General features: G+C 33.6%; 1 protein-coding gene across 1 annotated transcript in view; it reads right to left on the bottom strand.

Annotated features, from left to right (window-relative positions):
- LOC110445339 (polycomb complex protein BMI-1-A-like) overlaps positions 1–16,560 on the bottom strand; it is a 32,222-nt gene extending 15,662 nt beyond the window's left edge. Inside the window, exon 1 of the mRNA XM_021489896.1 lies at positions 16,465–16,560. The gene's annotated coding sequence lies outside the window, so the exon portion shown is untranslated. The remainder of the gene's footprint in view (positions 1–16,464) is intronic.
- Positions 16,561–25,204: the final 8,644 nt, after the last annotated feature.

The following is a 25,204-nucleotide window of genomic DNA, read 5'->3' as shown; positions in this document are numbered from 1 at the left end:
ACAGTAGATATAGGTAAAGCAGGCTAGTGTAGGACCATTACCCACCGGGACACACAGCACACAGACATAATGCCATTCACAAGAGACCCCAGGCTAACTTACTTTAACTAATGCCATACTTCTTGACGGCGAATAAGCAAGAACATATGAGGTATTTTCAAATGTTTCTCAAGTTGTTTTTGTTAAAGAAAAAAAAATCATTGATTAATGTCTGTTTTCATTTGACAAGCGTTAGACTAATTTAAATTAAAAATACATTTTTCAAGAAAAAGATAAAAGGAAAAATTTACTCGATGCGACGTTTGGAAGTGAATTTTATGTTTAGGATAGGTTTAATGTGACTAATTCGAGAATAAAAATATTTCAGTGTTAATAATAGGTGAAGTGGGAGCTCTTCAAACTAACCATCATATTTCAATTTCAATATCTGACAACACAAACTTCTCTTTATCACCATATATTTTAATTATTTATTTATTTTTATTTATGAATCTGCATATATTATTATCAATATGTAATTATCTTGTAAACAAACATTTCACTACGTTTCTCTTTCACGTTTTACATTTTTTTCATACTTTTTATATTTTTGTCTTTCAGTGCATAAAACAGACTCTTAATTAATTAATTTGATGATCTGGCGTAATTCAGAATATATAGCATAAAATACAATCAAAACAGATCACAGAACGTAGGGTTAACAACACCAAAGATTCGATTTTTTTTTTATTAATAAACAAAATCTGTATTTACTATGTATAGCATCTTGTGTAAACAGTATCAAACCGTTTGAACCAAACTTTGTGGATTCAAAATCCCATTCGAAATCTCATAATAGGCATACATACAATCAGAAATAAACATTAAAGGTCCTTGTGATGGTTAAATATAACAAGAAAATATGCTAGGGAGGTACTAAGACACTCTTCGTATTTGTTTTGGATGCAGGTGTGTTACGGAATTGGTCCATCACTCATATGGTGTGACGTCATAATGTGCTTTGGTTATTTTCGGACTATGGGAGCCACAAAACGTCCTACTGTTGATGTCAGAGTTAGACTATGATTCTTATTCATAATGATAAGTTATCTGTCATGCTTGCTTATTGATCTATTCGGTCAAGCTCGTAGAACTATACTTGATAAATAACCCATATGAATGTATATAATAATCATCAGTTTCATAAACTCTCGGTCTATATTTCTACAAGATTAACTATCGAGGAAATTGTAATTACGTAATTTGCTCCATATATCGTTTTCTAAGAACATGACTTTGTCTGTATCCCTATATCAGGAGAAAAAGATACGATTGTCCACTGGGTTAGCTGAATGTGAGTGATGCCAACTGGCCCAACCAGCCCCTTCTAAACATGTTTTCGTAAGTATTTCAATAAAATAATTTGAGTATTCGTGAAGGAATGTTTTCTAACAATTTAGATATTTATGTAAGCAGAACATTCGGGTCAGGGAGGGGGGCTTGTTCATTTCAAAATGAATATGACCACTGAAAAAAAACTCACTTGCCTGGGCAAGAGAGCTTCTTGCTTTAACTAAACCCTGTTTTATTGCACGTTAATTAAACATTATTTTTTATACTTGATAAGTTCTCACCATAATATACTTCTCGGTCAATACCACTTGTTTAAGGTTCACGGCACATTATATTCACCTTCACAAAGGTAATTAATTGTATAATATTATACTGTGTTATATGGTATGTAGCATAACTTTAAATGCATTTGTGGAGATTTCTTCAAAATATCCATTAAACGAAAATGTCCGATCAAATTTCTTCAACAAAAATAACAAAATAATGAAAGATAAACATTATGGCTGCTATACTGTACTCTGACTTTTCAAATTGGTCTGTATTTAGTGAAAACAGAAACGTATATACATGTACAGATATAAAGGTCTCTGGTGAATTCTTTCACTATGATATATAGTCATAACTTCGTGGTAATTTTGCTGTTTAATCATTTTAACTTGTTTTGAAAATTATAATTAGGCGATAAAATAAAATCGAAGTTTATTATAGTAATTAAAAGTTTGCTTGAGATTTTTTAAACCGGCAATATTACATAAATTTTGTTTATTTCACATTTATTGTATTCTACAACTACAGTTTTACAACTATAGTTCATTTACTGTCTTACTTTAACTAAAGTATTAGTTACATGTAGATGTATAGTATATTAAATAAATAATTAAGATTGTAAAAAACAAATCTTGAAATCTTGAAAAAATAAGTAAACGAACCGTCAACGATACCTAATAGCTGATTTCAAATAGTTTTAAACTGTAAAATGTGATTGTATGTTCTTGTTATTTTAAAGAAAGAAAATTGAAACACCATAGGTAATGTATTGTCTTGCCTCGACTTTTAACTTCCAAGTACATTAAATTAAGAATTCACAGCAGCTTACAGCGTATTTCATATATTTTTAAACTTTAAAATGTGTTTGTATTTCCTTGTTACTGCATAAAAAGAAAATCGGGGTATATACATGTTGAATATTTTTTGATCCCTTGCCCCTTTGTAGTTTTTATTATATACTTAAAACTTTCAAAGCTAAACTCAGTAGTCAAATATTTTTCTATATCTATTCTATTCAGCATTTGCTATTAATTTTGCTTTTTGATATGGAGCATATCTGTTCACATGAAATGCTTAACAAATTTGGATTTGTAAATCATACATGCTACAATATATATATATATATATATTCCTTTTTATGCTGGACCTTCCAATAAGTATATTTCAAGTTTTTACATATTGTAAAAAGTAATATATTAACGTAGCATGTTGTTACTTGTCACGAATCAATGTGTACCACTACCATATTGTGAACATGTGTAGTTCGAGGACAGTGATGTCTATTTCAAAGGAATATTATATTATATTGCATATCACATTTTGTCGTCACCATTTTGAAGGCCGTCAGTAACGTCGTATACATGAGGTTACACAAATAGATGACAATGTTTTGAGTTTATATTTGATTTAGTTTCATAAATAAATACATTTATTTTGAAAAGCAATATGTGAAACAAAGATTTCTGAATATCTCGATCCAGTCCAACTTCATAAATACCTGAAATTCGTTTCTTTCATCCGTAGTTTTGAGGTTCATCAGAAAATATAGCTAAAATGAAAGTAGCATCTGTGTACTGATGTGGTGCTCGACTGCCATTCGCCCATTAAATCCTTCTAGAAATTATATTTCTGACACAAAGCTAGACCTGCTAATATATGGATATGCAAATTATGCATACCCAGTAAATGTGTTTTACTGAGTGAGTAACCAATCAGAATCGCTATCCTAAGTCACGTGTTTTAAATTCCAAAATCCATTCACACGCATACATGCACATACCGTGTAGACGCGTGATAACAAGAGTTCAGCTACAGTCTTCGATAGGTTCAGCAGAACCAGGATAGATGAAAATAATAGTATAAAATTTGATACAAAAATGATGGCCCTATTTCGTCATCATGAATATGACCTTTTTCAAGGGAAGGTCAACCCCGCGTGAGAGGAACGAAACCACAGCCACCATGAAAGGATGACTGACCACCCTGTAGAGTTAATGCATTAAATTCCCATCAATCACATCACGTGATGTAGCAACCAGGCTGATAACGATCGGCCACATAGTAAAGCCTTACCACAAACGACCGGGCCGACTCGGAGATCTTAGACAAGTCTGTAGGTCTATAGCATACATATGCATTCTGCGGGTGGAAATTATTACAAGTGGTAATGTATAAGTGTCATTAAAAAAATGATAGACCAAATTTATATTTTATTTTACACGAGAAACGGTGAATCTGATCTAGTGGCGGTATTTTCACTCCTGAGTGGCTTTGTCGCCGCTAATCATGGTATCAATACGGAGTTGAACACGGTATTTACGCATGGTCAAATAGCATACATCATATATCCTTTGAAGCAATATTTATCGCATTCGTCACAAGATTGTTTTGTGCAGACATGCAATATGTTATCATGGAATTGCGAATCAAATCTGTCACAGAGCGGGTTACCTGACGGATGGTTTATTATACTACACCGCTAAAATTTGATTTTTTTTAAACAAGAAACACTAGCCATCAAGTAAAATATGGTTTGGGAATTTAAACATTATAGTAAAATATTCAGAAGAGCATAACGAATCTCAGCAACCATCAAGTATCACTTACAATCAGGAAGCATGTTATCGTATTTGTATACGTGACATATCATTAACATGCATGAACTTATTTGCATGAAAATTAACCATCATATAATTATGTATACAGCAACATTCGGTTATATTTTTCCGGTATCCGTTTCTTATGTTAGTTTGTACCTGAGAGAGGTCACGGGAGGTCACGGGAGGTCACGGGACAGACTTAGGTACCACCCCGGTGTCCCGCCAAGGGTGGCGAGGTCACAAAAAAAGCTTTTGTCACGAACTTCGAGTAAAATATTCCAAATAAATATTAAATGAATCCGATTTCACCGAATACACTTCACTCATAAAATATGTATTTACTGTTCAGGTATTGTTTCTGTTGTCTAAAGATATATATTTTTCATGTGTCTTGTAACAATTCAACTGTTTGATAAAAATATATATTCAAATTAAGATACACATTTTTAAAATAATTATGAAAATTAATGTTCCCCAACTAGTAATAATTACGATGATAATAATCATACATTGATGAATACAACATTTTAGGAATTGAAATATATTTGTTTATTAAGGTAAATAAACATCATGTTTAAAGCTCATATCCAATATCTTTAATTTATTTTTCACAATAAAAGAAATGGTAAACAAGGTAATCCTATAGGTGTCAGGTCCTGTTGCTTTCTGTAATAGCTAGCTGTGTAAACATTAGTTGTATGCAAATTAGTTGGCGAAGCAGCTGTCGGGCCGTTACGAGAAAGACCCTGGCAAAAGCTGCGCGCTGATTGGCTAATTCGTATACGTACTGGGAGAGTACATCACTGGTCCATATCGAGTATACACACACTATTCAATTACAGGTGAGAATTGGGCAATCTTCACAGGACTTCAAAATCTTTTGTTTCGTTTTCTTATAGAAATCATTCTCCAACATATTTTTAACGCAGACCCTATATTGGAATACATCTAACCTTAAATTAAATTAATCTTAATTAACTCAGTGCAATATTTTTCCATTTTTTTCACTATCATAATACCGTTTTTGTTTCCTTAACTATTGATAATTTAATAAACTTTACTATATTCATAACTATTCCCCGAGTGATATTGCGGGGTAAAAAGATAATGCTACTTAACCTTATATTATTTGAATGTCTATTTCATAAGAAACATAAGTAGCATATATTTTATATGTTGATACGGTTTCATTATTTTTTAATACAAAGATATTCGTAAATTGTTTAGTTTTTGTTTTCATTCGTTTTGATAAATATAATGTATAACTACATTATCTGTCCATCAGTTTTCTTTTGTAGAAATTATATGCACAGCATAATTTATGTTTGTCTCTCTTTTCTAGAAACACAATATTTGCACGTTATTTCTTGTGAAAAAATAAATGTGTTTAATCAATATATGTGATGCTTCTGTTGGAATTGACTGGTTTCAGTACATTTTTCTTCTGACATTTACTTCGGCTTTCACAACTTCTTTTCCCTTTTATTTGTAAATGAGTTTTAATTAGTACAAGCCAACAAAACAATGAAAAATATATTTTTCATAAAATTACTAGCATGCAATATATATGGTAAGTGTTATCTAGAAGCCTGGATCATGTCAAAGTTCAAACGGGGCATTATTTTAAATATTAGGTATTCATATAAAGTCCAGCTACCATATTCGACGAATTATAATGTTCCTTTGATAAAGTCTTCTCATTTTCAATTACCTTGACAATTGCTTGAATGATGGGGGTATTTCTATTTTCAAAATATCATTCTTATGTTTCTACCCCTTTATTTTTTATTAATTGTTTTGCGTTTTAAGGGTCTTCGGCGCCAAGTAACTCAAATACCGGGCTAAAAAACGTATATTATCAGGTATCAAGTAACGGCAAAATATCGAAGTCTAAATTATGTGCCATTTAACTACAACAGTAGAATTAATGTTCTGCAAAATATCTGATTTGTATTAAACTAGATTTAAAATTTAAATGCACATTGGACAGACACTGTAATATAATGGAGAAAAAAAAATAAGCAAAGGTCTATCACAACAATCGTCTTAGCTGGTACCTTTGGAAACCTATAACTTTTCCTATCATGCATTTTTCTTCGGAAGATATACTACATTCATGATCTAATACAAGTGCTACCTCGAAATCCACGTGTTCTGTTCTCTGCAAAACCCTAGATTTCAAGAATGAAATAAGTTTCATCCTCATCTATACAGTACGTTAAATTTACTACCTCAATAGCAGGGTTGTAACGAATCTGTACCGCAATTTGATTGGCTAAGAGCGTGAGTATAGTAAGAAATGTCTACGTGACGGATTCTGAAAATTTTCAATATCTATTGAAGCCCATCTGAGAAAGCTTCACATGATAAAATTGAATTCCTGCATTCCATTATTTTGTAGTTTTTCATTCCGATTCATTCCCCCACCCTGATTTTGACGAAACATTCACTTGGCTGCAATGATAAAAACTTGGGGATAAACAGATTATACGTTCTAACTGTCAAAACGGATACGGAATTTTACGTTCCGTTTAATTGAAAATGTCGTTTAATTAGTAAGATCAAAACAATATATTCCAACTGTATTTTTCAAAGATGTCTCTTGTTTAGTTCTTTTCCGACAGCTGGTAACCGTAACTTAGTGTGAAGAGGAATACAAAGCATGGCCTTTTGAATTTCAATACTGACTGGCTAGTCTAAATATGGGTTGATTTTTCCCTTAAATCCAATTTAGTTTTTCCCTGATAGAACATAAAGAAAAATGTTATTTCTATATTTCCGGTCGGGACACAGTTGCCTAACTCTTTTAAAACACGAGCGAAATTACGAAGGACAACAATAAATCTCGTGAATCGCTCCGGCCTGCCCATCACATGGCGAGCAAACACACCTCTGGTCGGTCGCTGTCACTGTTACATGATCCGATTCTCAGGTTCTGTTCGGTAAATTACATAAGTTTAACATGATTTATGACACACACATTACCCACACACACGAGGTTGGAGGTACTCTACACACAAGGCCACGGTGACGTCCCGTAATGCACAGGGACATGAGAATCTGTAACAGTGTAGCTCATGTTTGGACCTACACCGATGTATATATATATGGTAATATTAGACATTCTGCAGGGGAGTTTAAATCGACTTATAATACAATTTTGACATCAATGAGACGTGTATATCTAATTATCATTGACGGTAGCATTTGTAACGAAAGCTGATGTATAGCCTTAAAATTGATTAGTATATAAACCGCATCAGTCAATTTTGATCAAATCATAACTGAACTGTAACAAATTTCCAGGTCCCTGTGTCGTAATGTACTGCTAAATGATTTACAATCATTTTTGACGCTTAGATGGAGAAGAGGTGGCCTATTAATGAAGCTGGTAATATAGTACGGAACCCGATGTGACACGATATTTACATGGGCGATAAATGGGCCATTATTCTCACACTTTATAGCGGCGACATGGCGACGGCCGGGTCAGGCTCAACGTAGTCACGTGACGGTCACTTCGCACCACCGAAGGGGACACACGCGGGCAATAAGTGTGACGGCTGATCCAATCTCAATATAAATTCATGTAGTGATTTTTTTTTATCACCGCCTTATATGCATGGGATTACTGTTATGACCGGGCGGTGGTTACAAATACGAATGTGCGGGTCAAATATCATGACACAGAATTGTATGTATTTCAAAATTGTAGACAAGGGCCTTCACTCATAGGTATGATGTTGGACAGAAACATACATGGACAATTCCCAACCGTTGTGAGATGGCTGATTTGATTGGACAATACAGGGACTGGCAAGTAACGATGAGCCAATTAGTGTGATTGGTCAGTTACATCATACACAAAGTCCGATTGAGTATGAGACGGTTTCTTTGAATGGTTTCTTTGATTGCAATATCATATAGACAGACTGAACAATTTCATATAAAATGAACCCTTTCTTTTGCTGATACCGAAAAAAATCAATGCTTTATGCAGTAATAGGTTACCGGGAAATGTTATACGGTACTAGGTTTGCAAATATACGATAGGCATCTGCTGCGTACCGTATGCATCTGCTGGGAGAATTGTATCTGTTCCTTTGAATAGTATCGGTAGATGGATATAGCTACGATCAATAGAGCACTATCTCTCGTATACGTAGCACATAAATGTATGAACTCACAAAGATTTGTTCATAGTCACAGGTCATCGTGGTCATCGTGGTCATCGTTCGAGTGTCCAGCATGTTTTGGTTTTCGAGATTTATCAAATATTCGCGGATAAGGAATGCTTTGAAGGCCTTCACAATGCAGAAGTCAACCTGTGACCTTCATCAACGACAAACAAACATGTCCTCTACGATCTGTATTCTCTTGTGTCATGTGGTGATTGAGGAGGGAAAGGCCATACCATCATAACCCCTTAATGTATTAAGAGTTGAATATATATATATAAAAATATAAAGGCATGCAGATTTATCTATTTTAAAGACATACGTTCCTAAACTGAATTGTCGACAGAGGTATCAGCTGTTTTTATTTCCGTGTTATTTTCCGGTCTCGGTAATAAACTTCCAGTAGAAAAGTATAATCTATATGAAAAGGTCGCCACTGGCGGAAGGGTAAACACGTAAGGTGACGTAACGAACCCCGTGGTTTTACACCAGGAACACCCACACACGAGGTCAACAAACACATTTATTAATCTCAATCTTTTACACACGATAACAAGTGTAAACACAACATTATACGGAGCTGTATCCCGTCGTTTATGCACAGGGTATGAATCGTGTTTTTTAATGGTTACTATATATTGTATATAATGTAATCCCCCCATCCCCTACCCCCACCCCCTACCCCCACCCTCTCATGCCCTGCTGTATCGTATCAACACCAGTCTCCGTATCAATCTATTGGTCTGACTAAACTTATTTTGTTCCACGTATCTCCGACCAGTGTAAGCGATAAACCTCGTATGATTTTGGCAGCAGGGACGTTCTGTTCTCTTACAAAGTATTTGTAGATTGTAGCCCTACTTAATATCAATCAAAGTGGACCAAATCGAGAGTAGACTTCGTATGTTTTCAGTAACTAGATCTTTCTGCTCTCTTGAAAAGTATCTTGTATAGTGTAGCTCTGCTATGAATCGAAATGGACAAATTAAAAGGCCCATCGCCAATGTCATACCCTTGCATTTCCACAAAAACTTTAAAGAATACAAATGCAGGGCCTTATACTTACGATAATTACGATATATTAATTATCACTTTTAATTATTTTACACCGGCACAAAATACATGAATACACTAGTTGGATATATATGTATAGGATTAAAATTCATTTTTAATGTGACAGGCCCCGGACATAAGTTATTAAGAACCAATTAAATGATATGTGATTTTATATAGAATACTAAGTGAAATTCTTAAACACTGTGTTTGCCCATATGCTATTATATTATACATATATATTTTGTACATTGTATTTATGATAATGATAAAAGCATTAAGATCAAAATATACTCAATTTCCACAAAGAAAATGCTCTTTAAAATTATCATTAATTACAAAACACCCTTAATTTTCATGTATGAAATATACTTACAAAAAAAATGTAAAACAGATTTCTCCATAATAGAAATTTTAGAAGCAGGAGCAGAAACACTATGTGTTTCCACAGAAACACCATGTGTTTCCACTGATATTACCTTCATGACTTAGAGCATTTATAAACATTTTTTTCCCAAAATAAAAAAAAACCCTTTAAAACAACTTACCAGCATGGAGTAGTCTGTAATGTACATGTATAGTCCACTCATTACACTGAATGTTGAAATTATCATACACAAATATTAGGAATGTAATATTACTGAATATAGGATCAAATTCACCAATATAAAATTATATTTGGCAGAGCATCCTCCTATGTGTGAAGTTCAAAATATGTAATGCTTTTTAAATAGCAAAGAGAAAATTACTTCTCCTCTGCACAAAATACCGACCGACTAATTTAGTATGAAAATCATGACGCCTTTGAAAATTTACCACTGTTTTAAGTGAAAACAGACAAGTTACAAGGATGGTTCGGTAAAAGTGTTATTTATATATCAAACTAATTATTTGACCTACATTTATAATCACACTTATTTTCAATATAAAGGATCTTACACAAGTTTCCACTTAATTTAAGTATATAATTCGTAACGAGTTTAATAAAAACTTAAATTTGAAAAGGAGGGATATTTCAAATCTTTTTCGTTTCATGATGAAGATTAGAACTTTCGGGATTATAACGAAAAAAATGCTTTTAGATACTGTTCTTAGACTACTGGTAGATGGCCCTGATAAGGCAGCTCCTGGGAATTCATCTAAATTATATTGACTAATGAATATGCTAATTGTATATTTTGAATTGATTGTATCAATTGTATATCTATGTACTGTAAAACGCTTTAGTTGCTTATTTTAGATACATAATGGCTATATATCAAATATTGTATATTATTATTATTATTTTTAAAAGTCTGAAATTCACCTATCTTTGCTCTGAGTAATGTTATAAGATAATCAGCAAGTCTGTGACGTCATTCAATATTTCATAACGTCAATATTATATCTTCTATTGAAGGAGTTCATACGTAAATTGTAAATTTCATTGGTGTATTTACTGAATAATACCGGAATTATGTGATATTAAAAATAAAGTTATTATGAAGACTATGTTATAACATTGCAGTAAACCGGTCTACATACAGCGCTAGCTCAGGGGAGTAGTAATACACGGCCGTTATCGACGGGGACCATATATATATATACAAGACGCATATCCTAAATGGACTGATCAATCAAGAAATGATTTCAGATTTTCAGATTTTATTTCCAATGAAGATGGGACATTTGATTGTATATATTCTTTTATGAAGTCCAACTGCCGGTCATTTGTGCGTTTCAATTTTGCCTACCTAAAATATAGAGTCCCTTCCATATATAATCAATACAACCGTTCAAAATGTTATATTTAAAATCAAAGGGAGAAAAGGTTCCATTAATTTAGAAAGAAGTTTTAAATAAGGATTGGTCCAAAATTATTTGAATGACATTTTTGAAACGAGTCACCAGTGAAGAAATGAAATCTATCAGATCATATCAAGGAACCAAGTAGTAAGTATCGTTCTGTATTTAGTTTATGATTGTCTTTCACTTCTTTAAAATGGAACTGACAACAACTATAAGAATTATTGTATGGAAGAGCATAAATTGTTACTGTATAGACCTTAATAATACAACAACAATAAGTTCTTTAAACCTACCATACAATCTCTGAATATTTGAGTTAATTAAAATGTCTACAGTCTTACATAAAAATAATAATAAAAGAATATGTTAGTAAATTAACAAGAAAGAAACATCTTATTCAAGAACCGCGTTGTTCCTTGTAGACATTTTCCAAATGGTCAAGAAGCTCTGTGATTGAATGTTTCTTACTTTGTATTGGTAATTTTCTAACAAAATACTGATTTATACTTAGAATAAAAACGTCTAAAACGAAACACAGTTTTACAAAAAGTAATATAATTTTATTTTTAGATACCTATTCATTTCAACTGAAATGTTTTGTTTCAGTTAAAACACTTTTCAATCAATGATTTGTATAAATTATGGACAGTAAGATCACATATCTGACAAGAGTCCTTTTTCTACCGAAATTTTACAACAGCCTGTTCGAAAATCAATTTTGAAAATATGGCTTTATGTTCATTGGAATTGGGAAGATATTCCTCATTTTCCATTCATTGCGGGAAAACAATGCACATTTTGCTAAGGGAAGCAGTCTGTATTCGGTTGTTGAAATATAGACAAAAAATCACTGGATTATATATATATATAGGAGGTTTCTGGGTCTGATGCGCGTTTGTTAGGACAGAATTGATGCTGAGGAATACGGAATCAAGTATAGAGAATTCACAGCATGTAGCAAGTATATTGAGTATATCGCGTATAACTTCAATGAATCAGATATCCTTTCACCCAGCAGGACTGACCGCTACGTTCTGGAATAGATTCGTCGATGTCAAGCTGTGTTCGCGGCCCACCCATACTATAACTCGTACTATTGGACTCCGGAGACCTATTGAAGATGGCGTCACAGGAGAAAATTACCTTTGTGGAGGCGGAGGCACATTTTGGTCCACTTTCTATAGATTTCGGTTAATTTTCTCTCGTCGCTTCGTCAACATATTAGTTAATTCCTCAACGAGGCGATGATAATGGTCCTATAAAGCTTGTTTGCTACGCTCTATAATGAAGTGGATTTCAAAATTGAGTACATCTCTCTATAATGAAATGGATTTCATTTTTTTTAAGGCCTGATACAAATTTAAGTTAATAATATAAGTAATTACGTAGTACAACAAAGAGCTTCAATTGCCTTCTATCCAATACAGCCGAAAGATAATCAATTCCAGTAAAATTTGTCTAAACCAAGAACCTCCCGACACCTATATTTTTTGTTCGGAAAACTTCCATTGGCCGTGTAGATACAATAAATGTATAATGTATTATTCATACAAGTTTCTGGATTAAACAGTTCCTAATTAGAAAGTCAACATACAAAGGAACAGCGGACGACGGTCTTTCACAACATTCTTCCCGGCTCGGCGATGCCTATTTTTACAGATATGTAGACATATAAGTAAAAAGATAAAGATTAATGTCGTTTATGATACCGATGACATTTAATAAACGCGGCACATGTATACACCTTTAGTGACGTTAGGTCCGCGTGCGATGACGTACATGGTGCGGTGACGTACATGTACGCATGTGTGTATGTCTAGTCCGGACGGACATCTTCGATCTGGATCGAGACTGACAACGACAGTTGTTTTATGTTCATAACCAATACAGTATAGAGAATACATATATACAAATGGGTGACAATAATACATGGTGGAACAGGACGGACATTAGTATTGTAAATAAATTTAGCCGATGATGACAATTCTTGACTGAATGTACTTAGTGTCTGTTCCTGGCTGACGTCTAGATGGAAGCTGTCTCCCATACTGATATAAGCTACGTCTCGTGAATGTCTCACGAGACCGACCGAGATCCACAAAAGTCTCGGATACCGACCGAGAACTATTCTATTTATAGACTGATATAAGTCGGGGATGCCGATGAAGACCTATGCTATTTATAGACTTTCACATCAGGAATGCCCACAGAGAACCAGTCTATTTATCGAATTGGAGAACTATGCTATTTATAAACTTATATGTCGGGGATGCCCACAGAGAACCAGTCTATTTATAGGCTGTTATATGTCTGGGATTCCCATTGTGAACTATTCTATTTTTAGACTGTTGCATGTCTGGGGATACCAAGAGAGAATTATGTGTTTGATTGCTTTTATATGTTTAAGATACTAACTGAGCACATTTATACTCTAGCAGATATTAAGATATCGAGTGAACGGAGATGTAAAGTCCTACACATTTAACTTTCTAAACTTGAATGGTTCAAGAAAACTAGTCCCATAATTAACAGAGATATATGTATATACATATTTCTGATACTGTTTAACACTGGGTCTACACACATTGTTTCTAACCATCAGACCGATCCGCAATCTTGACTCATTTTAGAATTCATACACGTGAAACATAATTACATTAAATTCCCTTAATTGTGTGCCGTCGGTCCAAAGTTTACTCAAATTTACATGTAGCGTAGACCTAATGCATGATCAAGTGGCGCCAATATATCGAGATTTCGTAACGAACGATCTTTCCGGTACAATGTGAAGTAGTTGTGACGTCACAACGTTCCGTCTTGCTCCGATGGGCATCGTGCGCTGCAGTGCAGACATTAAATAATATCAAATGTTGCGAAATGTGCTTTACAACAACCCGTCAAAGCTATCTCTTACGAATTATCAATTGTAACTGGCCAATAACATGGAAGCATTTTGTTTTTGCACGAGATAACCTCGTGCACCATATGCGCCAGCGAGTCAGTTGAGCGGAACGACGTTGTACGTGACCATGCGCTGTGACTCGCGATACTGCGCAATCAGAATACTTTGCATCTGTACCGAGCCTCGAAATGACGTTGCTGCTTTTCGGTTTCCATGACAATACAAGGATGCGACATGTCTCTTATTGACGGGAATGAGAGAGATTATTGGATTTTTTCGACGATCTTGTGTACTAAATGGAATACACTTTTGACAGCGCTCAGTATCGTAGATATGGAATATGATGTTTATTGCTATTTAAACATATTCATATAGATGTCGTCTATAGACCTTATAGATAATAATTGAATGCGTCTGTTGTCTGTATATTTTAACATATATGTACTTATTTTTATTTACTTATCTTTTCTGCACATAAAAATATCATAACCAAGCACTAATCATAATTCCGACAGTACAGATATGTAAAATATGATTATTTAAATTCGTTTTTCACTTCAAATTCAATTTTCATATCAACATTCACTACTACGTATTGACTTGCCCCGATGTACGTGTCACTTCGTCCCAATAATCCCTTGTGGAGACAAATCCTCGCACCTGGTCACAGACGAAACATCTCGGGCTTGCTAGATCAGCCCCGCATCTGTTCTTTTATAATCGAGAGGAGAGGCGAGACAAAAATAAGCAAAAATTCGTTTCTAATTTCGCTTTGTGTGGACACACGAAAGCCCTAGGCTTTATTCATCCCGGCCTGAACTGTCCGTCGACCTCTCAAGCGCGATTGGCAACGATTTTACAAACAACACAGCTGTCAATTGTCGCGAGAGAACGTCCTAGGCTCAGCTAGACTCGGAGGCCTTCTTGCGTGGAGAGTTATCAAATCTGGAGGCTGAAACATATATACGTCACACTTTGTGACTTTGCCCCCCGCGAAGAATCTCATAGCTACTTATGACCGTTACGCTGAAAGTGCAAGTCGTTCAACGGATTCAATATTTTCTTTTAAGTTGATGTTAATTCAGCCCATATTATAACAGGCACCTGGTTCAAGTAATTCTGCAAAATGACTTATAGGCAGTTAAGAGTTTGAAATTATGAATATAACACACATCAAATTTTAATAATCATTTAATTGTTAAGAACTTCTTTCTTAACATTATATGATTAATATTGTATCTTTTACACATTCAGCAATATCATTATTTTTTTCAAAATAATAAACTTTTTTTTTTAATTTGAAAATATACAACTTTTGGAGTTTGGGGAAAATTTCTATCAAAACGTCGAAACCTTATTTTTGAAAAAGAATTATTGATATTAATAAATATAATTGATTAAAAAATTAATAAGGAAAAATATATATATCAAAGACAATGTACAGTAGTAGAAGGACGTATCGTGTTAACGTTACCACAATATTAATATAATATTTGTAGTTACTTTAATACAATATACAAACTTTATATACTGTTAATGTGACCAGAGTGTCTTTAAATAATAAATTAGAATTCTTTGCAACAAAGATACATCTTTATTTGAAATTATTTTTCAACTATATAATACCCATATTGTAATATAATCATGATAATAATATTATATTTAAACAGATAACTTCATAGTTCCGTATGGGAAGGAAACAGTTTTCTTTACATCTGGCTTGCATATGATAGAGAAAATCTTTAGAGTAACTTTATACTATACATAATCACACACATTGTAATTTTACTTTGTTATCCACGTGCACATATATATCATCAATGGATTCATATGACCATGCTTCAAGGTATTAAATTTAATATAATATCAACCGAAAGTAGACAGGTCAATCTCTTTGTGACATAAATGTTGAGTTTCAGTTTACAGTCAGATCCGTATACAGAACCCCTAGTATGTGACCTGCAAGCTTGCCCGAGTGTATTTCTATAGTCACCTTCGGTGTGGTCTCTATAGCCCACGATAGTCAAAATTACACACACATACGTAATTGTCGTCTCCCGAGTCTTACCTATATATATTAAGATAAGGTAAGTATATGTGATACCAACTCTAAATTCCGGTGACGACAAACTTTAGTTAACGCATACACAAAGAAATGCCTTGGTTGCTTCCTCGATATCGCGGTCTGCTATAACACTAACTGACGCCATTTTGAAACGTTCAGATTAGGAGCGTGTGTGAGGTCAACTTCGCTGTGTTGATCATGACAAGATAAATACACATGCAAAAAGCAACATTTTACGAAATTAACAAGAACTTAAGATAATAAACAAAGTATTCTTACCTCGGGTTCTTTACCAGACTGCAAGTTAGTAAAAAATCTCCCTCAAATAATAAACGAATTAATATACTCCGGGCTCAAAAATTCGCTACAGATCACGTGATACTCTCATTATCTTGGGGGTATTATATATGCGCTGTGCCGTTATTTATAGATGATTTTCCCCGCGGACCAATCAGAGGCGAGTAAGAAATCGCTGGCCATTCAGATGTCAGATCGCCGTGAGAAGCGAACAATGAAAAGCGGCCTGTTGTAAGGTCGCTTGAGACTTGTCTTTCACGCATCACTGATTTCCAATAAAAATATACTCTGTGTGTTTGCGACAGTTTCACCGAGCAAGCTGATCCTCTCGTGCGGAAGAAATATGGCTTTATTTAATTATAACTTGCCGGGTCGGGGAATTTTTTCCTCGAAATAAACATGAAAGCTATTAGAAATTTATATAAACTTACCCTATACTTGTTAGCTTGCAAGACCATATATTCCCTCAATATAAGGGTTATATATTTACCGACTATATTTGATATCTCCTAACTCTAAGAAATTGTCCATTTGTTTGCAGGTTAGAAAACGTAAAGAATTAACATTTTAAAATTCAAGAAAACTTAAGACAACGGAGGAAAGTTTTTTTTATTACAGTTACAGATTTTTGCACTTCTTTTTTGTAAGTAAATAAATATATAGCATATATATATACATAATATGCTTGCATTTTGATTTTTTATGTTTCTCTCAATATTTCCATATCTATTAATTTGTTTTTCACTAATTTGAAAATTAATCCAATTTACTGTAGACAATATTTTTAGTAATACTCAATTTTGCCCAAATGTATAATTAAAAAATATTAAAAAAATTACAATAGTCATTTTCTAACATACAAATATCAATTTAAAATTTAAAATAGAAACTGTTTATTTGTGTAACTTATCTTAAAAAAGATAATTATTTTTGACAGTGGATTGGATTGTTTTTATCTAAATACACATAGAAATATAATATTTCAACATATGTTTGTATTACCAAACAAATTGGTAAAAAAAGAGTAAAATAAATCCGAAATGAGAAGGCTGTAATGGTGGTGATTATTAAATCAAAATGCTCTGAAAAAGTAAATAATAAAATATTCAGTACATATATTTGTTTTTGGGGATTGTGATATATTTTTTTCTCTTGCTTTGGACATAGAATTTAAGACGTTTAAATAATTTTAATAATAATTAATCAATCTGGATCTGTCCTAAAAATATCTGTTTACAAACAAAATATTCAATTTCAGTACATTTTAAATGTCTATAATAAGAAGAGAAATTATTTGATATTATAAACTAATTGATAAAATTCACAATCATATCTAATACAAGAATGTTTCATTTATTAATCACGTAGCAAACTTTAACACAAACTGGACGTTGAGAAACACGGGCTGGAGATACGTTTTACGTTTACGTTAATTTGCATAAATGTTAATTTATTCTCACGAGTATTTCTATTCCATTTATTCGTGATGTGTTGTTGTTGATTTATATTTATGTTGTGTATACGTATATATACATATATACACCAATGAAAATGTAGTATAATTTGTGTTGAAATACTAAACAGCTTACACTGTTGGCTGATTGGAATACAGGAACTTTTCTGCACAAATTAACAGGGATGAGGCCAAAAAATGAAGATATTTCATGAAATGTGATTTTGTTTGTTTGTTAAAAGTACATTGCAAGTCAAAATTAAACACAAGTTTTTGATCTGACATTCAAGATTTTTTTGTATACTCAGAATACAATGTTGATTTTACTGGTGCAGACTTTGCTATATTTGTTCAGAAATACTGAACTTGCATGATTTTATAAACTGAAAGATATAAATTGAACATTTTTTTTGCCAAGAATACGCTTAAACTAATACAGATATATTATGATTTGAACAGTATCTCCTAATTAACAAAATGAATAAATCTAAAAATATTTTGCATTCCACATTCCGACCCGTTATCGAGCTCGCTCCCATGGGATAAGTACGGCTTAACCGTTATACGGGGCGGGACTACCTGCCTAGCATACAGATCCCATACAGCACAGACATCAATCGTCGAAAAACATTTGTCGAAACATAGCTATTGAAAAAAAAGTATAGTCGCAAACACATTATTTCGAAATATTTCGGGCTGTCACGTGATTCAAAATCGGCAAGGTCGCGTGGAGGTCACGTGCGAACGTAGTAACACTATAATGGTGTGATGTTTGTATTTGATGCACGTGTAGACTATAATGGCTTCCGTTTTACATGCATGATCTAACATAACATGTAAAAATATCGTGATATTTGTGTTTCTCAGTTTCCGGTTATGACCGGAAATATATGTCGTCGTTGCTTTTGATGTCTTTATGATGTAAATTATATCTTATAAATCCGATGCTTTGTAATTAGAAAAAAAATATGTATGCATTAATTTTTTGACCCATGTAAATCACATGAAGACTTTGAATTAAATCTAGGTCACGTGACGTTACAGAATCCCTCCGAGATATGTACCGTTATGTAGCAGATACACATAATCACCGAATTACATGGATCACGTGTCCATGCGAGACAGCCGTGTTACAAATCGACGCAAGTCGGAGCTGTTTTCAAATTACACTGAAATCACGGACAATAGGCAAGATGCGAATCATTTAGATTCTTGTCGAACGAAATCATAAAATAACAAGCTTTACGGAATATTTTGTATATCCTAATTTATTACGTACATGTTCAAACCGATCCAGCTTATATATTTTAGAATTTGATTTGGGTGAAAAGTGGGGATGGGAGAGCAGGGAAGGGGTATTTCAAGGTAATTGACTCTGGATCACAAGATGTACCATTCCATAATACTATGGGAAATGGGGAAAAAAGACATATGGGGGTTTCTCTTATACTCCCTCGATCCTCCATTGACTATATAAATCTGTGTACGTGTCGGAATATTTCCATCAATTTAACCTATCAAGCACAATGACCTAACACGCCGAATTCGACATATCTAGTGCAATGTCCTAACCCACAATAGTCACACTTGTAATTCGACACAAACATGGGGCTACATATCCTGACCCGAACGCTTTTTATGTGATAGGTCGTAATAAATGCGTCTTTGAACTACGGTAAATAATGGACCCCGGTTTTGCTTGCACTCTGCACGTCTCTCTTCTTGATGGTCCACGGGACTATGTCGTAATATGTAGTTCATACCGCGATGAATAACCTCGTAATGTCTGACCTATAAACGGGTTATGGTAATCGGGAACCTCACCGGACTAACGAGTGCGGTCCTCGACCCCGTGTGAGGTCGAGAGTTGCGTGCGCAATCTGCCAGCGGATTCCATTTCGTATTTGACACGTGAACCCATAGGCCCCGCCCCGAGTCGTTAGCGTAACAACGCTGAAGTATCTGACAAAACTCGAATAGTAGGTAAAAAACGTACCTATCACGTTAAAAAATATATTTGTTAATGCATATGATTTAATTGACAAGATCTTGTTTAAAACTCATACTGAATATTTGTAAAATATTATCAAAAATAAATAAAAAGATAAATCATATATCACATTTCTATTTAGGCTAAAAGTCGATGTTAAACTATCACAATCAAATTACATAAAACATATGACACAACATTTTTTTTCGTTTCATATTTTAAAAGTTGTTCCAAAATATGAGTTGGTATCTTAAGATAACTCATACAGATCTAGGTAATATTTTTTAATAACATACTCATATTTCATAGCGAAACAAAGTTTAAATAAAACTTCGGTTATTTTCACCGCCATATAAATATGATTATGAAATATTAGTTGTTCTCTTTTCAGGCAAATTTTAGTTCTGTACTTTACGACTTCTCTCTGCAGTAAGTCAAATCCAAATACAGCCGTTTCAAGTAGAGTATTTGTATTGTGTTTTGATATTAATACATCTCAGACATGAATTATTGAAAATTTATTGCTACAAAAATCCTGAACTTAGATGAATTTACCGTTTCATACATATCTTGCAGGGATTATCTAAAATAGTATTTCTTCAGAAATGCAGCAAAACTTTATAATTTCTATTTGTGTTAACAGCATAGTAATTTGAATTGTGTCGTAAAAGTTACCGTTTGCTAAGTTTAAACATATTTCATTCTAAATGGGAAACATCGGACAAGCTGAAACAACTTCAGATAGTCATTTCCCGAAAACGAATGCAGACAATTATATTACAGTCGGCAGTGGGATTAGATAATAGGTTAGAGCTCGATTTTTGTGTGTTACTTTTGTTATCATATTAAATAACATTCATTGAATATAAAGACAATAGTAGGACATATAGACTATCACGATATCATTATTAACATGAAATTAATCACAATAAATTATTAATAATGATAATTTCTTTACTTCTTCATTATTTATTGACATTATGTGAAATTAAGTTTTTATTAGATCTGAACTGGCAACCTAAAGCACTGAACAGAACACTAAATGATATTTAAGATTGTTTCCCATATTCAGATCCTGTTTCAAAATTATTATTGTAATATTTTGACAAAATCAGTCAATACAATGGTAGTTAAATTAATTAAGGATGTGGTGTAAATACTGCCTACTAAAGTATGAACATTTATGTTTAATTTCTTTGTGAAAACCCCCAACTAATTCAATTATTTGCTGACATCTCAGACATGGACGTATAAAATGCGTTCTTATAATCACCTCTTAATAACTATATATGCTCTTTCTGCATCGTTTCACGGAAAGCTTCCCAGCTCAACTCCATCAACTCAGACGGAGAATAAAATGGCCTGGGGTGGATGTTGTGCTGTAGCATTCAAGTGAGGTGGCACTTTACTACAAACAGAACACAATACCTCTCCAGCACACACGCAGGCATACACACACAGGGATATATAAGCCAGGTTGCATAGGATCAGTAGTTAGCGTCTGATAAGGCAGCTCCTGCGAATTCCCGAAATTGTCTAGATTAATGTATATGCTAATTGTATTGATTGTATAAATTGTATATCTATGTTCTGTAAAGCGCTTTACAGTTGCTTATTCTAGCTGGATAGGGCGCTATATCAAATGTTGTATATTATTATTCTTTGTTTGAAAATATATCAGAAAATTGTATTTTAATAGCCTAGCGTAAATAACAAAATTGTAGATCGGAGTCGACCACTTAATGTACGAGCAAGTCTGTCTGTTATTTCTGATCGTTTTAACAGATGTTTTTATTTATATTCCCCCTCATTATTATCGTTAGAATTTAAAACAATTAAATTCAAATGATAACATGAGACATGGGATAATAGCTCATTACTCTCATTCGTTTATTAAATACCACAACCAACCACTATTCACCCACATCCGCTATTTCCTAATAAAATAAAACAAACAATAGTGAAAGTGTCAATATAACCGTAGTTCGAACTCAAAATCGATAAAACCTGAGCAGGGATTCTGTGCTCAAGCAAGCTTTCTTGTAACTCACCTTAATCATGTCAACGATCAAAAAGTATAATTTAAATATTGAAAACAGTATTCGGCTATAAGTCTTTTCCATTTTTGTCCAAAACTTTAACAAAATAATATTTTTAAAATAATTTATAACTGGAACAAGAAATTAGGATTGAGCACAAAATCCATACTTGAGCATGAGAATGGTTTCATGAATGCGGGCCCAGGTGTTCCGGAAGGGTGAGCGTCTTCTGCTTCTAGATCAAATCCAAGTATATTCATGTCGTGAAAACGAGGACCGATAGAGTGACAACGAACGAGAATGGTTTCTGCTGTGATATTTCTAAAAAATCACTACGGGGATCGAGAAAAGAATGCACCTGCTGTTACCCACTTCATGTATCGTAAGAGGCGACTAATTTGGGAACCCCCTGCAGAATTGGGGATTTGCTGTAAAGCGACCAAAATAAATTTGCTGCACCCATTGCAACATTTGGGATCTTTGTCTTTCTTTCTACTTCTAACTACCTTTTATTTCCTAGCGCCTAGCGTGGCAATACCTGACTTCTGGCTTTAATATTAAGCGTTCGCCTAGGTGAGGAAGGCAATGGGTTCTGTTCCCAGGCCGAGGCATACCAAAGTCCTTAAAATAGTAGTTGTAATTCCCTGCTTAACGTTCAGCATTGAGGGTAATGGCAACATCTGGTTCACCCGTTGTCAGTATAATGCGACCGGGCGTAAAACTGTGCTGGGTGCCTTCGGCATGGTATTTCAGTGAGATAGCACTATAAAATCGCCATCAGATCCTCGCTATTACATGGAGGCAAATACACCAACACATCCTGTCTCTGGCACACATACACTTGCACGCTTACACAACACACATGCAGGCATGTCCTTAAATGACCTTAGATGTTAATAGGACGTTACACAAAATAAAACCAAACCAAACCAAGATCACAAGCCTATCCCCTGCTCGGCCTAATATCCTAATTGCTATGTATGAGATACAATGTATATGAAATAAAAAAATCGATATTTTCCATGTTAACAAATTTCAGTACGAATTGCACTGGGGAAATATAATTTATTGCAAAATATGTTTATCTTTTTAATATCTCTATACGTGCGAGAGTCAGCTCTAACTTGCTTAAGCCCATCTGTTCTGTGAATATATAGATAATGTCAAGTCTGTCTCTATACCATTTATCTTATCACTTTATCATTGTCTCATTGTCACGAACGGACTTTTCCTTCCTTGACGTGTTCTCTTACTATTTTTTAAAGTAACAAAAATGTGACTCATATTTCTTAAACAATGATTATCACTCAGTAATTATCAAAAAAGAAAGATTAAAATCAATTATCTCAAGAAAGGAAGCTATGTGTGTAGTATGGAAACACCTGTCAAGCCATCCCTATCGTATTAATGTTATACAAATATGTAAAGTGTACATAACAAACTAAAGGTAAAACAACAGGAACTGATGAAATACCAAAGAAACAGGAACTGAAGAGACATCACAAAATGAAAAGCAAACAAGAACTGAAGAGACATCAAAACAAAAGGAAGAACAACATGACATGCAGGGACATCAAAACGAAAGAACAAACAACAGGAAACAACAGAAACTAAAGAGACATCTAAAATAGAATAACAACTGGAACTGAGGAAACATTAAAAAGGAAAAAACAACAGGAACTGAGGAGACATCAAAAAGGAAAAACAACAGGAACTGAGGAGATATCAACAAGGAAAAACAACAGGAACTGAGGAGATATCGAAGAGGAAAAACAACAGGAGCTGAGGAGATATCAACAAGGAAAAACAACAGGAACTGAGGAGACATCAAAAAGGAAAAACAACAGGAACTGAGGAGATATCAAAAAAGAAAAACAACAGGAATTATCATATTTTTAAGACTTCTTTACAATTAATCTGTGAACTTTTGAAAAAAGCTTTGATGTCGATATTTGATTTGACAGGTATCACAACAAAAGTGAAGTACAATTATATTAATTCAAATAAATCAATGAGTAAAAGACGTTTAAATGGCACCAAGTCATCTTGCTTATGTTTAAAGACATAACAAATGTTCATACTAAGAAAAGGCATTTGAACATTTCTGAAAATTCACATACATACTTGATATTTGTATGGTTTATATACAAACTGAACTGAATAAACTGTGTATCTCTATTAAAATTACGTTGAGGATACTTGTTCAGTATCAACTTAGTTAAAGCTTAGTTCCAATTGGTCGGTATAATTACATATTTAGAGTTATTATTACTAAATTGAGTGGTAATTCTATTGATCTTAAGAAGTTTACCCTTTTTTCCCTATTGAAAAATGCTGTAATGCGAAATTATAAGTTTGATATCGATCATTTTATCACCTACGCAATGCTAACTAAAAACATGAATTGTCATGTGCAATGAATGTCTACGACAATGACTTCACATAGTGGCAAGCGACCAGAATCGGAAATTTCACAGATCTTATAATCGGATAGTTCTTGAAATGAGTTACGAACTATATGAAAACATATCTATTGCCAGGATAACGAAACAGTATTAGATTTAAGTTCGAATTCAAATGTCATGAAAATAAATGTTTCTTTTCTCATAATTGTAAACTTGATGAAAAATTCTATGTTGCCAATTCGTAGATGCTTTGACATGAAACTGAAATATGACACAACTTTTGATGGGCATTAGTTTAAATTATTTTATGATTCTGGGGCCAGAACTCAAAAGTCGACACGAAAAGATATCAACAGCACCCAAGAAGACACGAAAGTAAAGGTATGAAGAACATTTGATTAACGAACCTCCACAAAAAACCCAGAGAAAAAACTAAGTTCAGCGACAAGTTTACCGTTATACCTCCCGTCAATCATAGTTGTTTTATTCAACGTGTATGAAATAAATCACCTACAATCTCAGATATATTGATGATAGAACCTAAAACGAAAAAAATGATATCACAGTAAAAAAACAAAATAACAAAAGCTTCGAGATAAAATAGCTTATTGAAAGTAAAATATGACGAAAAGCATGCAAATCAAGTGCACCGAAGAGTATATCTTTATCTGCCCCATCTGTGCATGATAAGCCGCTAATATAGAAAAGATTAGTCAGTATTGTTTTCTTCCTTTGCTCGCTTGAGTGTGTTGTGGTTTTTTGTCACTACACAAGTTCTCGATGCGAGGACGTGACATAACTTGGATTGGAGTTAGACTTACTTGGCTGGTGTGAT

The sequence above is a fragment of the Mizuhopecten yessoensis genome, unplaced genomic scaffold (assembly GCF_002113885.1).
Source record: "Mizuhopecten yessoensis strain PY_sf001 unplaced genomic scaffold, ASM211388v2 scaffold2213, whole genome shotgun sequence".
NCBI classification, from domain to species: Eukaryota; Metazoa; Mollusca; class Bivalvia; order Pectinida; family Pectinidae; genus Mizuhopecten; species Mizuhopecten yessoensis.
Note: the sequence above shows the minus strand (reverse complement) of the source record. Positions and strands in the feature narration are given on the sequence as shown.